Source organism: Apis dorsata, unplaced genomic scaffold (assembly GCF_000469605.1).
Source record: "Apis dorsata unplaced genomic scaffold, Apis dorsata 1.3 scaffold_504, whole genome shotgun sequence".
NCBI lineage: Eukaryota > Metazoa > Arthropoda > Insecta > Hymenoptera > Apidae > Apis > Apis dorsata.
This window is the reverse complement of record NW_006263733.1, coordinates 109,292-126,445: the sequence shown is the minus strand read 5'-3', so window position 1 is coordinate 126,445 and position 17,154 is coordinate 109,292. Positions and strand designations below refer to the sequence as shown.

Sequence of the window (17,154 nt, the reverse complement as noted above, 5' to 3'; positions counted from 1 at the left end):
TCCTCTTCTTTTCGTTTCTTTTTTTTTTTTTTCTTTTTAAGAGCGTGTGTGCATAGAGTGAATTACGAAGAGAGGGAGTCGAAGAGGGAATATAGGACAATAGTAGTGACCCACATACGTAGCCCGAAGGTTCTTCGCGGCATGTCTCCTGCGGCGACTTTCATACATGACAGACTGTCGCTAAATGGGAAAGTAAATCTCAGCTAATGGAAGAGACATCGATTGTTTGATCAACGGAGTCTCTCTTTCCTGACCTACACCCCACAGTCGTTGACACTTCTCATTCGCGGACGCTCGACGCCTCGACGTGCCTACGCATACTTTTAATTCCGCGTTCGATTCTTTTCTCAGTTCAGCCTAAGAGCCTGAGATCCCTCTCCTCGTCCTTTCCTTTCCGGAGGAAGCCACGAAGAGACTTTCAACGCGCTCGTTCCACCTTTGTCACGAAATTTATACATCGGATGAACCACCGGCCGATGAACAATCTGGACGCAAATCGTTTCCAACTTGGATTCCCGTTTTCTACTTGGATCTTTTCGCTTGGATTCGTGGTAACGGTATTGCTACAGAACATTTTCGAATCGCGAGGAAAAACTGGCCTGTCCACGTGAGGCAATCGTCGCGGTTTGCCTGCTGGACCTCGACGATTGCACTCGACTGTTGCACCCGCGAGATCGATCAACCACTGCGAAACGGAGAAAGATGTGATAAGTTATTCGTGTTGTTTGGGGCGAAACATCTTTCGAATCGAAAAAGATTTTTTGAAACTCAAAATTGTAACAGGAAGACCAAGGAATCATTGATTCCTTACACGAAAAAAGAAAAAGAGAAATGATAAATATTTATAAATAAGGATAGAACGAAGACAATTAAAATATCAAAATATCAACTCACGAACGGCGTTCTCGTTATATCTTATCATAAATTTAATTAATAAGAGAGATCGAGATTCTTTTCGACTTTTGGTTATCCTTGTTCGAACAAATAAAATTTTGGAGTAATGGATGATCGGTTAATCGAGTTTAAACGATAAGATAATATCGGTAAATGCAGCCCTCCAGGCTCGGTTGATATTTTAAAAAGGGTATCTCTCTTCCATCTTATTGGGCTCGGCAGAATGATTGTTTTGGTGGCATTAATTAATAAATGATTGTCTCGATTCTCGAGTCGAGTAACACTTGACGATGCGCCCGAGCTCTCGCAACCTGCACTGATTGCAGGTGTGCATCCGGTGAGCTATTCAGAGGGTGCCTGCATACTCGAACGTTTCACGTTTCGATGCGAGGTTGCAACGTTTAAGCCATATTGTTACCAAGTTGTGTCGCAACGGATACGGCCTGCGCTGTGATACGGCCGTATTCTTGCGAGTTTAACAGAATAATACACGACTCGAAAAGAAATGATAGATGATTTAATGTTCCAACAAATGACTTTTAATTATGACCTATCCGCTGCTACAATAAAATTGTTGATTAATTAAACCCGGCGATTCTATTGCCATTCGCGCCGATAGATCCTGTTCAGAAATTACTTAACGAAATTGCTTGTATACCCTTGTGTATCTGACGAATGCTCGAACGATAATTATTTCAAATAAGATTCGCTGGAAGATTGATAATACGGGGAAAAGCGAATCCTCCATTAATCGAGGAGGAGGAGGAGGAGGAAAGCGAATTGCAAAGGGAGAGAAAGTTCTGAAACCTCTTCAAACTTATCACGGTGTCACGTGTACGAACAAGTTCAAGGAATTCGACCACGATCGTATCCGTTTTCGTATTCGTTTTCATATCCCTCGCGAAGAAAAGAGTATTGGAAACGCGCTCATCGCCAAGATTATCGGGGAGGGAGGGGGGAGGGATCGTCACGAGATCGGTTGCGCTGGAAGCCGATCGAAGCCGTGAGAATCGTAACGAATGCTGGCGCGGCTCGTAACTTTCAGCGCGATCGGCTCTCCCGCCAACAGTGGCGGGCGATCATCGCTCGATTTCCACGGAAAGACACACAGTCTCGAAGAAGGAGTGCAGCCGTGTTGGCACGCCGTTCAAATCGATTCAAAGGGATCAATCCAAGTTCCTAGCGCTGCCTCGCTCTCGGTGATTGTCCTCCTTTCTAGAGCTGACCTTCTCGATAAAAACCACCTACCACGCTCTGCTCTTCCGCTTTACGCGCTTACTCTTATGCCGCGGACGTACACGCGTACACGTACACAATGGAGCGAGGATTTTGCTAAAAGCGACCAGTCACCATCTACGCCGCCTCGCGCATTAATTAAACGACGACACCGTAACCGTCCAATCGGTCTTGTGGTTTCTTAGGAATCGGTGGATTTTTTCTTCATTTACATGCGCGTGAAAGTCGTCGCACGGTTGTTTTAGCGGAACTATTTTAAATGACCGACGCCTCGTTACTTTCGTCGCGGCACGTCGTCTAAGCAACACGGACGTAGAATTTTCCTTTTTCCCACGACGCATGCCTCGGCAAATGAGTTTAGTTCCGTTTTCGAGACCACGATTCTGCACTATATTACGTTTTTACGACCGAATGACCCAACAACCACCCCTCTATACGATCCCAACACTACGGATCTTCGATGTTTCCCTTAAACTTGCGTCCCTTATGTTCATTTTTAAGCCTCGTCTTCGAGCTTGTAAAAAAAAAAAAAAAAAAAAAAGGAGAGGAAAGGTTTCTGAAAACCGTTATTTAAGTTTTTATTGGCGAAAAACTCTCAAGGCTCGTCCTCTATTTCTTTAAAGCACTAAAGCTAGCTGGAGTTTGCCGAACGGATCGATGAGGGTAGGTCAGGTCACTTTTTTACTGCTTTTGCCGCTGCAATTATCGGAGGACTATTAATAAAATAAAAAGTAATAAAATAAAAAGTGATGGTCATTGTCGCCCACGTTTTTTTCTCCTCGAGTACTTGAACTCGCTTTTTTTCAAAACTGTATATCGATGATATATTCTCCTATAACGAGACGTTAAATTTCATCCGAGATTGAAAGGAAAATCGAGGGAAAAATATTCGTCTCGAATACGATGTTTTCGATTCGTTTAATTTTGGAAAAGCGGAAGGAAATTTGGATGAGACCGCCATATTATTTCGTCTTCTCATCTTCGAAAAGCGGCGCGATCCAGTTTGCAGAGAGCGACTTCCGGTCTTTCGAAATGAAACGGCGTTCCGCAACGCGTGCTCCGGCGATCGGCCTTCGCGCGATCCAACATGGACCGTTTGTTTCCGATGCTATTATTCCATCGCTCTTCGATACTCGGTTTGTACAGATTTCTATCAAACTATCGCGCAATGCACCGTGCATCGCTCTATTGTATCGCTGTCAAATATGAAGGTGGCAGAAACGCGACGCAACGCACGTAACACAGTTCCCCGTGTACGTATCAGTTGCTCTGAATCTCTGAATCGCGATTTCGTCCTGCGATTCGTAATGCGAAGCTCGTTATGAAATATTTCCAAATGACACATGTCACAATTTCGTTTCACTCTAATTTCAATTTTAACGATGCACAACAAGGAGGATATTCGATCGTTAAAATGTAAAGCGATATAATCTTCTTGCACGAGTGTCTAATGAATCCAATAATTAGCCTAATCACAATGCCTGAAGGCGTTCAACGTGGAGTCGGCCTTATCACTGTCACTGGATATCCTTGTATTGACTAACTATGGAGGAATGTAAAAAGTAACTGCAAAAATATGTGAAACTAATATATCATATTTTGGATACGATATTTTGTCGAGAAAATTGATAAAACGCTTCTAAACGAACGATGTGGAAAATGCAGAAGGATGCAGGAAAAACTCGATACATCCATTTTTATTTTGATTTTCACGTGATCTAATAATTAAAGGAAATGCTTTGATATGTTATAAAATTAATGAAAAAAAGTTCCAAGATACAACAAATTTTTAAATGTCCAGAGAAATAACTCGAAACAAGCGAAACTTCGAATTTGTTTTCATACAAGTATTAGAAGAAAATGCAGCTTATCAAAATTCTTTTCTTTAAACGGGTAACTGCATCGTTAAAGTATCGTTCCTTAAAAGCTGTAATAATTTATATCGATTTGCCAGGAATGAGTTTTTCAATGGATACCGCATTCCTCCATAGTTGCACTGCGTGGAACGGGTTAGGTATCGTCGAAATCGTGCGATTTTTTTCTCGTGTCGCGACCAAAGACAAAGAAAATGAACTGACAAACGCGCTCAAATTACGAAACGCACCTCCGTCTTTCGATACTCGACTCGTAGGCGTACAGATTCGTTTCTAAACGTGACGGACGATGATTCCACGAAACAACGTGGTGGAAGAAGATACCAGAGACGATACGATCCTATGTTGTTAATTATTGTTCAGCGACAACGTTGATGCCATTCAAATTAAACCGCGATGAAGAAACTCGTAATTGCCAGTTGTCAGATTCGGGAATCGTTTGTTTTAACCGATCTCCTTTCGCGGGTCGACATGACATGATCACATACCTTGGACGAGATTAACACTGCGCGAGATTCATCGACGACAAAACGGACGATCCTCAAATAAGATACAGCATCCGACACTTTGTCATCACAACATATTAGGAACAGTTACGAACAGAATCACCAACGATCACTGATCGAACGGAGTCACTTGAAGCGTCGGACGAAGCACACAAGTTCCATACAAATTTTCCAAAGAGTTCACTTCGTGTCTGGTGAACAGCACCAACAAAAACAAGTGAAAAAAAAAAAAAAAACAAATGTCACCGTACAACAATTTTTCAATCTTGATCACACAAATTCAAATAAATCATAATTGAGAACAATTGTTCACGTTAACTAGTCCACGAGTACTTGCTCTTCGAAAACGTCACTCGGATCCTTTATAAAAGAATAATTCTCGGAAAAATCCGAGTCCACTATTCCCGTACAAACGACGTGTCCGTTTCCCCCGATTCACTATTGTAGGACCATCGTCGAAGTATCCATTGGGTCCAACCGGATAACGGAAGAGGTGGCAAGAAGAGAAGAAGAAGAAGAAGAAAAGGAAGAAGAAGAAGAAGAAGAAGAAGAAGAAGAAGATTCTTGACGCGGCGATGACCGTTAGGTGAATGACTTTGGAAGGCGAGGGTGTCCACGTCGATTCTTGAATCAGCCCCCACCTCCAATTATTTTCTGCGGTCCCACTTCGTTCGCTCGATCGGTCGGCCGCTCCGTTCGTTCGCTCGCTGGCTAGGCTCGTGCGCTCTCGTAAGTATACATCGAATGGGCCTTATGGGCACACTGTGCGTCGGATCAGCGGAGAAGCGTGCAGGGTCCATCCGCGGCACAGGTGGGCCGCGGGTCCTCTCGTACCTTTGGTGGGGGGTCCTGCTGGACGATCGGAGGGATCCACTCGGTCCACGGGGAGGGGGTACAAGGGAGGGGCTTCACCGCTCTATCCCTCTCCTCGCCTCTCTTTCTCCTCCTTTGCACGGACCTCCTACCCTCTCGAAGAGCCGCTGGACCTGCGACGTATACACGGCTTTGCACACCGGAGCTGACGGTATTGATAACGATCCTCGCGGTTCCCAACACCTTTTCCTTCCCTTAAATCAAACCCTTTCGGTCGAAGTGAAGTAGTCTCAATTCTTCGGTTTCGTTCGATTCGATCGGGATGTTATTTTGTCGATGAATTGAATTTTTTGTGAACCACTCTGGATATCTAATTCCTGTCTAATCGTCGTAGTTTTTAATACAATTTTCTTTTAAGATTCTTATCTTAAAATTATCTTGGTATAAAACGGGTATAATAAGGTAGAGTGAAATTTCTTTTGTCCGAAAGTATTTTTATTTGAAGTTTGTTTGAATAACTTTTTGTCAACGAGTCGAGCTTTTATCGTTTGTATGATTTGCTTTTGATTGAACGTATAATTGCAGGCCGCTTGTATGATAATAGGGGTCATAAATGTTAATGACGTTATTACTGAATATTTATTACTATTATTATTTTTATTATTTTATTTTTAATATTAATTTCATTCGATTTTTCTTTCGTTTCTTTTTTTTTTTTAAACATCGAGAAAGATTTTAATAATCGATTATGCAAGAATCGTGTCGAGGTTGAATCAAAATCACGTTCAATGTTTTTTTTTTTTTATTCCTTGGCAAACCATTTTTATTTATTTTGGAGGCAAAAAAAAGAAGAAAAAAAAAAGAAAGAGACAACGTGGAAAGAAATACAAGGTATAGCGGAAACGCTGTCATAAACTATCTTCGAATATAACATTTTAGAGGAGGGGAAAAGAAACGAGCTTAATTGCGGATTAACCTTGCATCTTTATATTGCCCATACTAAAGTTCCTTTCTTTTTTTTTTGTCTTTCTTCTTCTTCTTCTTCTCCTTCCTTTTTTAACACGCTCGAGATACCGAGGGATACCGATTCGCAATTACTCATAGCGTTGCTCGTCGCTAAAATTAGTTTAAAAGAAATACCCTGTACTTGTGCCGAGTAACACGATTCTCTTTACACGTGTCCTTGAAGATACAACCACGGCTGCTCGTAGATCATAGAGATCTTAATGATCGATAACACCTTTGGGGTTTCTGTGTTAGTGATATATGAAAGATGCTTTGGTATCCACACATTCCTCGTCGCCTTTCATTTCTTCCATTTTAATTTCACGAAATGCCGCTCGATTGCGTAACAATCCCGGGACAAAAGAAAACGCGTTTCGAAAATTAGTTAGTTTTCACGTAGGTCAGTGTCGTGATTATTTTTGTGGTGATTATCTTCTACGATGCACATCCTAGGTGAGCAACGTAGTTAACTAATTACGTCTTATCAAGATGATAATTAGAACGATCCCCCGAGGCGTTTTTCTACGATATTAATATATTTCGTATTATTTCTCACGTTACAATCGTTTTTATTCCCCCCTTCTTTTTTTTTTTTCCTCTTGAAAATTGAAAAAACATTTGTAAGCATCGTAAAATTTAATATTAATATCGGAGTATTTAACTATCTGGTACATAAGACACTCGTAAAATCACTTTTTCTGTAAATAAAGTTTAACTAGAAGTAAGTCGGAGTAGGCAATATTTTGTGAAAGAGATAAAGATTAAAGGAAATTTTAATATTTGTTCTTTTATGATTAATACTTATATTTAAACGAAATTAAAAGAAATTCGTCACGAATCTTTAGTTTTAATTCTTTATGAATATCAAACATGATATACGTTGGCGAAAATTTTAAATTGTAAATAATAAATAATCTTCGAAATTTCTTGTAAATATTTTTATATTTTAATTGCATTTTTTTAACATTTATAAGCGCAAAATATTGCAAACTGAAATGAAGCAAAAACTTTATTTGTTTCACTCTGACTATATTTATGATTAATTGTAAGAATAATATATCTGCAGGAGATATATTCGTATTACTTTCTTTTTCTAAATATTTGCTTGGAAATTCAAATCTAGTTCTAGTTCCTACATTTATGTAGAAAATCGTGATATCTTTCCAGTATTTGTCAAACGATCATCGTTATTGCAAACGTAGATCTTTGCAAAAAAATCTATTATTATATTTTGTGGGGAAGAATAAATTAAAAAAAAAATGGTAATAGTCACAATCGATTCTTAAATCTTTTACGAATTTAATTAAGTTTAACTTAATTAAAAAGAACGTACAACATTCAGCTTTAGATGCACGTTATATTTTTCGCCTCTTACTTTTTCACAGGATAAAATTATTCCTCTAATCTTTACGAATGATCTATAATCGTTAAAATATCGGCGACTTGATGCAACAATAAATTAAATTATTATTTATTTCGGGTTATCCTTTATCAAAATAAAATTTTTTAGGATCTTCTACGAAGAAAGAAAAATATATTTTGGTTGAATCTGAACAACAAAGTTTTTTAAAACGCAACTATAATAAGAGAATGAGATTGTAATCCTACGAAAAAAATTAAAGCTTAGTTACAGTTTATATTTCCTTCTGGAGAACATCTACTTCCGGTAGAAGGGGTGTACATCGAGATGAGAATTAAGCGGACGCGGTTCATGGCGTCTCTCTCGCGTCTAGAAACGCAACAAGTTTCTACCTCGTCGACTTTGACGCGACCATAATTACGTTGCAGCGATGAAAAGCAATCACGCAGTTTCTGACCTTTCCTCGACTTTGTTGCGAGAGATCGAAACGCGGAGGGATTATCTTCTTGCTGGCAGGGCAATTGCGAGGACGCTGAGGCGGCACGCAATGCTAATCGCGAATGCAACGTTTGTACCACAGATGGCGCCACGTGCACCAACTCTGAGAAAACCGCATTCCCGGCCCCCATTCAAACGAGCTAATTAACACTTTTTCCATCATTCGTTGGACAATCGTGTTTCTTCTCATGGTGATGATGGAATTCTCGATAGTCGTAGCAAAAACCAGAGACGTCTGGTGACAATCAATTAGGGAAACGAGTCGCAAGAATGCGTATCGATTATTTTTTTGCCATAATTCGATAATCTTTTTTTTTTTCCCGCCTCTTCTAATTACCTAATCGACCATTATCGCGATTCGATGATATATTCTCAAAATATAGAAGTTTATTCACGTGTTTGATCGCTTGTTTTACACGTGTCAAGTTGCTCGAGCGCGAAGAATGCGCGCGTGTAATAAATTATTATAATCAGTCGATCGTGATAAAGATTATTGTACATGCTAATTGGCGTTTTTCTACTCGTTTAACAAAAAATAATATCCGGCTCGTTGGTCTAGGGGTATGATTTTCGCTTCGGGTGCGAGAGGTCCCGGGTTCAAATCCCGGACGAGCCCGTGGAATTTCTTTACTTTTACTTTTTACCAACAACCGTGTACAACACTTTCATACGCTGCTGTGTTTCGAGAACACAGTCGTGCGTAAGTGAGGTTATGTTTCCAAAATGTCACTCCTTTGATTTAATAAATTGTTCTCTTTTTTTGGTAGTTTCTTTTTTTTTTTGTAATAGTCGTTTTCATATTTCTTTCATTGACGTTTGATAATTATAATTGGACAACTGAATTTTTATTCATTTCTTTTTTTAAAACTTGCTATAAATTATACGATTTGGAATTTGCATATTTGTATATTTATCGATATTTTATTTATAAATTATTTCATCTGTTTATCAATGTTCTAATTGTATCTTGTTAGCATATCATTATCATTTTTTATAATTATTTATTCTTAATTTTTAAATCGAAGCTAGATATTTTAATCAATTTACAATTACTTTTATAAAGGAAGAATTTATGGTAGAATTACTGATCTAAGTAAATATATCTAAATTATTATGTCTAGATAGTAGATAATTATGATTAATGTGATATAATGAAAATAATTAGATATACACATATATAATTTAATATTAATTATGTAAGAATATTTGTGCAGATTTTTAGAAATTGCAAATATAAAAAATTTAAAACTCGTCATTTTAGATAGTAGTAGTTCTAAAGTTAATTGTCGTGATTTGGTAATGGATCTCAAAGAAACTCAAGTGTAATCTTCTATTCGTGTAACTGTTGCCGTAGATTACTTAACATTAAGATATTATCTCGTTTTTGATGAAAAAAAAAAAAATATGTGCAATGTCTCAGTGTATGTTATGAGTTTCGTATCTCGTATAAAATATAACTTGATTTAATCGAATCATAGGATTTTAAATATTCAACGGAATATTATTAACATTGATTTTAGAATATCTCGAGAAATTTTTGAAAGGTTCGTTAAATATCTTTTATATAATGACAAAATTTAGCAAATGTTTATTAAATTTTTTTATTATATAATAAAGATATAATAAAGATTTTTTCCAAGATTCCAAGATATATATATATATATATGTCCCACTTTCGTGATATTCTAATTTTAGTATATATTAATCTTGACAATGCTTTCCAATGCTATTACGTCGATTTTTCTCGAGAAATTAATGCATCAAAGTCGAGAGTCGCCAATGATTATTGCGAAATTACTCCTCTAAATGAGCGAATGCATCAATTTTATTTAATCAAATTCGCAAGTCACTTTCTTGTTTCCGACACCCTCGATGCAATTCGATAATGTCTTTTGAAACCTGTTTTCATCTCAATTTCTTCCACGAACATTAGTGCTCGTGTATTCTGTCCTTTCCATTAAGACCCTTTCTAATAAATCTAATAACTCTAATAATTCTAATAATTCACGCACAACTTTCGAGTAACCTAATCACGTAACTTGTATATTACGATTCAACGAAATTTGATATTTTTATCTATTTCGTAATTATCGATTTCTTCGGGATTAACATTCTCGATGATACACGCACGTCAAAAGTCTGTGTGTTGAAAATCCTTGAAGAAGAAAAGAAAAATTGCTGTCGCGCGAATGGCATAAGATACGAGTAAACAGAAGGTAATATAAGAAACGGGATATGGATGACCATGGTTGATCGATAGAGTACATTAAGGATGACGCGAATTTTAAAAATTATCGAAATCTGCCATGTGTTAACTCTTACTCTACCGCCGTGTAAATTCATTGCGAGGATCCTTTCCCTGTCAAGTAATGACAGAAATAAACGTATCAAAATATTCGTCCTCGAAACACGTTTTATTACCGTGTTACTAGTCGATCGAAGGATTTTTACCAAGGTTAGTCGATTATAATTATCGACACTGATTATTAATAATTATTTGTTACGATAAAATCGTAGGATAATTAAAGATTTTATAGAAAGATTAATAGAGCATTAATACGATCGAATAAAAGTCTATTTTTCTTGCAATAAAGATATCTCATGATGGGATAAAAGAACGAATACTTTAGATAGGTTAGTTTCACAACGTTCGTTGGTTACGCTGGTAGTCCGCTAGGTTATGTTTACTGTGTAAACAATTTGAATACACGACGTTGCGTTATGCTTCTCTCCTTTTTTCCTTCTTCTTTTTTTTTTTTTTTTTTCTTTCCTCCTCATCCTCTCTTTACATAATGAAGCAGTCGTCTGAATCGTATTGTGCATCGCGACATAGCCGCGAATCCGCGTGTATACAATCGTAGTTAATTCGGGGCAAAAGTTTCGACACTTGACAGACGGACGAAAAAAAAGCGGGCAGAAAAAAGTCTACACGAGGCGTTACACAACGTCTTGAGTCGTATAACGCGAAAGGGGCCATCCTTGTTTCTAAAAGTGAATGTTTGGCCAAAAATGTACGAGCGATCGGGGCCACGGCATTGCCATAGTTCGCGATCATGATGCTCTCTCGCGGTTAGTTAGCAGGGTTCTTTTTCATCGATGACCAAAAGAACACGTTTAACCAAAAAAAACCAGGATGCGCTTCCATTCTTTACGCTTTTTTTTTGTAACCGTTGTGATTAAGTAATACGTAATTAATAAAGGCACCATTTTATTCTGATTTTTTATCGTACACGCTCAAAGTAATTACCGCTTCTCCCTTTCCCCGTCATGGTGTATGTTACGATCATGGTGTGTGTATTCGTAATGTTGTCTGTACATCACATGTACAACAGGATCAGCCGTAAAATTCTGAACGTGCAATTAGGGCCAACTCGTTAATTTATTTTTCTCTACGTGAAAATTATATTATTTCAGCATCGGTATTGTTTCGTATCGCATAAAACGCGAAACCGTGCAAGTTTAGGCCAAGAGGATATTACTAATGAACAACGATTAGAGAAATGTTAATTTACAATAATTAATTTAAACGTTTCTAATATCGAAGAAGTATGTGAAGAACCAGAGTAGGTTTTTTTAATTAATAAAATTAGTCTTCGTTAGTATGTCTTAATTTGGTCTTAACTTTGGAATAATATAGGGTTCCCTATATTTTCCCTACATTTTTGTCTGTATATCTCTACTAATAAAATTAGAGTTCACAGAATAAAGCTTTCAATACCGAAAAATTATAAAGCAAAATAAAATTAGTAAAGGGTTCAGAGATTTCTTACATGTATCTAAAACAAAACAAAGAAAACGAGAAATGCAATATTCCAAAATTAGCAACGTTCAAGTATCAGTCTTCTACCCTATTTTTTTCGAACGCTATTGTTTTTCCTTTCCTTTCTTTTCTCGGCTCTGGTTTATGCAACAAATGGCTAAATTTCTTCGATTCGGGATAAAAACGCACGTATACACACTCGTTATATATGCATATCGTGGAAACATGGAGCACAGGCGCACCTGCACCTACGTACGAGTGCCCAAGCCTGCTTGTGGTTACTTCTCAAGTCTCTTCGCGGCCACCTCTTTCAATTACCCGGGTCAGCCCGAGGTCGATGTCATTTATGCGCTCTGAAGGCTCCTGAGCTGGCGTGGAGATTATACAACGATAAAATATCGACGCGTTGACGTTGAACGGATTTTTACAGACACGAAATCCTCCGTTGGCCACGTTTAACAGCGGCCATGTTTTGCAGCTTAACTTTATCGGCCAATTAAATGGCCGGTGGAATATTTTCAAGTCAAACACCGGTTGCTTTCGTTAAGACGAGCGAGTAACGACACCGGCCAATGGAATTTCCATGGGAATCGAGGGCTCCCCTCTCGCTAATTCTTCCCTCGCGCGCGCCAGGAATTTTTGCTGCTTTCAGGAAGAAGGCTCTTGCCTCGCCGTTTGTCTCGCCATTTAGTGAGACCGGCCGCTAATCGCCACGGCAAACGCGGCAATCTAGTTTTTGATTTTTCGGCAGATATCACCTTTTTTTCGGCCGGCCAGCGTAGACAAACAGGAAACCCAAGTTAATTGAACTCGAAACTGTGAAAAGAAACCGAACGAAATTTCCACGATCCGCACGGAAACCTTCTGGCAAGAACGAAGAAGATGAAGACGTAAATACGCGTGTCGTATTTCTTGTTGGCATTAGATCCTGCTAAAAATTCTTTCTCTATCCCTTTGAAAACTTCAAGATACCTTTTAACCAACGTTATTCAACTAACTAAACGACTAAATTTTTCGGGACACGTGAAGATTGGACTAGACAAATTCCATTTTATTTCAACAAATGAAACAGAATGTCCTTACATTAATAAAAAAATAAACAGCCGAATGTTATCACCATCAATCAACATCATCAATCCGTTTCGTGCGTCGTCGTTACTTTCACCCCGGTATCGTTCCCGTGTCTCGTGCACGTAGCTGGATCCCCTCGGAGCTATATCGTGTCAGGAGTTTAATTAAAGATGGTTCAGCAGGAAGAATTCCTCCCGAGGAGGAGTTTCTACGCTATGCGTGCAGTATGCCTCGTCTCGAGTCAGTCAGCCGGGGATATCGGATGAAACCCCGGTGTAATCTCGTGCCCGCGAAAATTTCTCCTCGGGCCACGTTTTCAAAGGAACTCACCGACGAAACTCTCGCTCTATGCCAGATGCATACACTTGCACGCTTGTGCATTGGTCGAGGAGAATAATCGAGGATAGGAATCGATGGGAAACAAACACGAGCGAGAACTAATTTGGCAGACGTGTGGAGGGACGTCGTCGTCGTCGTCGTCATCGTTGTGGAGTAATCCCGGTATATACGCTGGATGGAAGGAGTTTTCTTCGTCGTGGCATCTATCCGAGGTGCGTGGACGAGGTAATGTGGGAGAGGTCGGCTAAGGTCGGCTGAGGTCGCGCACGAGGCACGCATGCCGGAATACAGGGTGCTCGTAAAGTCCCGATTAGAGGAGACGAGACGATCCTCTCTCGATTGTGCGCATCGCGCAAGATAGAATTCCCCAAGAATTCCAGGGAATATCGAAGCCTCTTTGTGTGTGGAAAGAGAGAGGATCTATATGAAAGACTCTCTCTATGATCAAGGATCGATGCATCGGAGGTTTGGAAGAATGGATCATTTTGTAAAGTAATCCCATTACGGATCGCGCTGCTCGTTAACGTAATACGTCATCTGGATGAAATTCTGGCAGAAAAAGATATTTTACATTTATGGACACGATCGTGACTATTTCTGCGAATGAGAAGAATATTTCACTGGTATTTTATGGAGATTGAATTTTAGAATGGAATACTGGAGCAAGATTTTGTGATAAATTCTTAAAATTTGAATATTTTTATTTATTTTATGATATAATAAGAGCGATGCATCTCCAAATTTCATCTTTTTAAAGATCAATGGCAAGTTCTTTTTAAAAAATAGATACAATTTTGATTTTTTCACTTTATTGCTTCTGATAAATATCATTGTAATAATTGAATGGATAGAAAAAGTAATAATTCAACGAAGAAGATGAGAAAAGTCGAAGCTAGCTAAGCGATGACAGCGATGCGGCCTCAATTGTCAATCGATAGAAATTTTTATTAACGAGCAAAGATCCAGAAAACCGATGAAAATAAATGTCTCTGATTGCTTTAAACTTCATCGTCGCAAGGAATTTTCAAATGGATTGAAACTCGAGCGATGATCGAATAACGTTAACAACAGTTTTGCGTGGAAATTGTAACTGTTTGATCGAGCATCTCATATCTTAGAATGCAAAGAATCGTTGGCACGTCTCTCACAACTCTCACGATTGTTTTTCACTTAGCTTCAATCTTTTTCGTGTAGAATAGGCGGCACTCCTTGAGACCACGATAAAAATATCGTTTGTAACGACGTGGTATGGCGATTGAAACATAATAAAAGAGACAAAAAAGAAGAAAAGGGAGAAAAATGAAGAAACGATGGGATGCGTCAACGGTGGGACGTTTAACAGCGGTATCTCTTCGTTTAATTTGCCGTCGTTGCGTTACAATGTAATACACGACGGAATTAAAGAGTTATGGGAGAGAATATATACAGGGTAATTCAGAAATACGTGTCAACATTTCAAGGAATTTACACGCTAAAAATTCGAAATTATGCACGATTAAAAACAATTTTCCATTCGTGTTTGACTTGTGCCTTAAAATATTTTATTGCACGTCTTGGCGTTAAATCTGAAAGCTAGAAAATACGAAGGATTCCTCGATTCCTATTCTTTCTCGAAAATTGTGCGCAGATTTTAAGAAACTCAACAATAAAGATCTAATATGCTGAGTTTCAAGAGAATCGGATAACTACAATAAATATTTCTACTTATTTTATCGCATCAACCCCTCAAGTGTCTCTTCCTGCATTTCCAAATCACCCTGTATATTCGAGTTGGAAAGCGGTTATCGTATGAATTTTCATACGCTGTATAACGTTCGATAATGGTCATGGGACGCGACACACGGGGAAAAGCATCTCTGTCACGGAGGTTAATATTTAGCCGAGGTATCTCGGGAAAACAAAGTGAAAGGTAGAGTGGTAAGCATCATCATCCTTCGCCGATCCCGACGTTGTATACGCGCCCTGGCTATGCACACACAGTTTATATGGCCTATGAATCACGGCAACCGTGATGACCACATTTAGCCCGAGAGAGCTAATTGAAACTTTTATTCGTAATTACGCCTCGCTCTTTCCACGTCCTTTTTTTCTTTTTCCTTCTTTCTTTTTTTTCTTTTCTTTTCTCTTCTTTTTTTCTTAACACTCTTCCAATCCCGTCCCCGCCCCGTATGGCGTACGTATTTCACGCCATTTGTAAAATTGCGCCACACAAACGAGACACGGTTCGCCTCTAAAGTAACGACTGACACGTCGATGTTGGCTATATTCTGTTTGAATTACTTCGTACACTTTACTGCTACTTCCACGGATCCGGTAATGAGTGTACACCGATGAGTTGCAGCTTGGGCCGCGTTGCGATACCCAATTTTATTGCCACGACGCCGAAAGGCCCCGACGATCGGACGATCTGTCGTGATTAGCGGTGGCATTTTTGCCGGGGGGACGTTTTGCAACTGTCTCGCAATAACCGTATATAACATTACTATTTTCCATTTTCACAGACCGTGGAACACCGTAACGAGGTGTTCGTTCGCACCTTCGGAAGAGTCCCGATATTCTTTCCGTTTAAATAACTGTTTACAACCGTGTCGATCTTAAATCAATTTCACGCACGTCCCAACGTGTATATACGTATGTTAGCCGGTGTAAACCGTTGGTGTAAACGATAGTCGGTTAACCAGTATGATTAATTAACGCTTTGGACGTGTACATCGGTCAGAATTCGTATGGTTAATAGATTCCTCGATTGTCAATCGGTGAATTGGTTCGATTAGTTACGATCCTTTTCACAGTGGCCCGATACCACGAGTCGAATGAGTCGAGTTGTTGGGGAAATCGATGGTCGGTTTTTCACGATTCTTATTTCGAATATTGTAAAATTTGTACAATTATATGTTAACTTGTTTTTACAATTACAAATGAGAAGAATGATCGATGTAATAAAGTGTTAGGGAATATTAATGACGTATATAGTAATCGTAGTTCAACTTGTTTAAGATAATAATAGAAAGTCAGCTTTTTGCGATAGAAAGTTTTATAACAAGTGTATATTGAAGGAAATAATTAATAGAGTTATCAATCCCATAGTGTCAGGTTTCCATAGAATTGTTTTATATCAAAAAAGAATATAAAGTAATTAGAAACTGCGAGAGAAGTATCAATCACGCGAGTGGTAAAGATGGAATTGTCGAACTTGTAATATAACTTTTTTTTACGTAGAAAGTCTTTCAAATATAATAGATAAACGTCGTTGTAAGCACTTTATCCAATATATCATATCTCTAATAATGAAATGAAGTTTGTGCGAAATGGGAAAAAACTGCATAAATCGTAATTCAACACGATTCATTTTCTACGCGTATTCCTTATAAAATCAAGAAATCTTTGAAATCCTTTGTGTCATTTGTCATTCAACGTACAATATAAAATATTCAATCAATTTTCCCATATACACCATTTTATTCGCGCAACGCTTGATAAATTATAGCACCACTTATCTTACCAAAAAGAAAAAAAAACAAAAATCCTGTATATGCCGTCGATCATACACCTCCTTTCGCAACCCCTCTCCAACTTCCTCGATCGTATTAACTGGATTTCGCACTTTGACCGTTCATTCGAGCATCCTCTCCATCGCATCCTCTCCTCCCAAGAGGATATATATATATATGAAGCGCGAGCAGCACGCGGTCAAGGCTCACCCCCGGTGAGGTCTTCATCGGCTACCGCGACATTGAGGGATATTCCCCTCTGCACCTATCCCGTGGCCTTGTTGAGGGATAGCCTCATCGCGAGGCG

General features: G+C 38.7%; 1 protein-coding gene, 1 long non-coding RNA gene and 1 other non-coding gene across 3 annotated transcripts in view; 2 read left to right on the top strand and 1 right to left on the bottom strand.

The window, feature by feature from the left end:
- The window catches only part of LOC102673304 (knirps-related protein-like), a 9,782-nt gene extending 5,155 nt beyond the window's left edge, over positions 1-4,627 (bottom strand). The window contains exon 1 of the mRNA XM_006620336.2: positions 4,493-4,627. The gene's annotated coding sequence lies outside the window, so the exon portion shown is untranslated. The remainder of the gene's footprint in view (positions 1-4,492) is intronic.
- Positions 1-17,154, top strand: part of LOC116186194 — a 29,415-nt gene that overhangs the window by 8,319 nt on the left and 3,942 nt on the right. The window lies entirely within an intron of this gene.
- Trnap-cgg lies at positions 8,731-8,802 on the top strand. The gene has a single exon. It is a non-coding gene; the product is annotated as a tRNA-Pro (tRNA).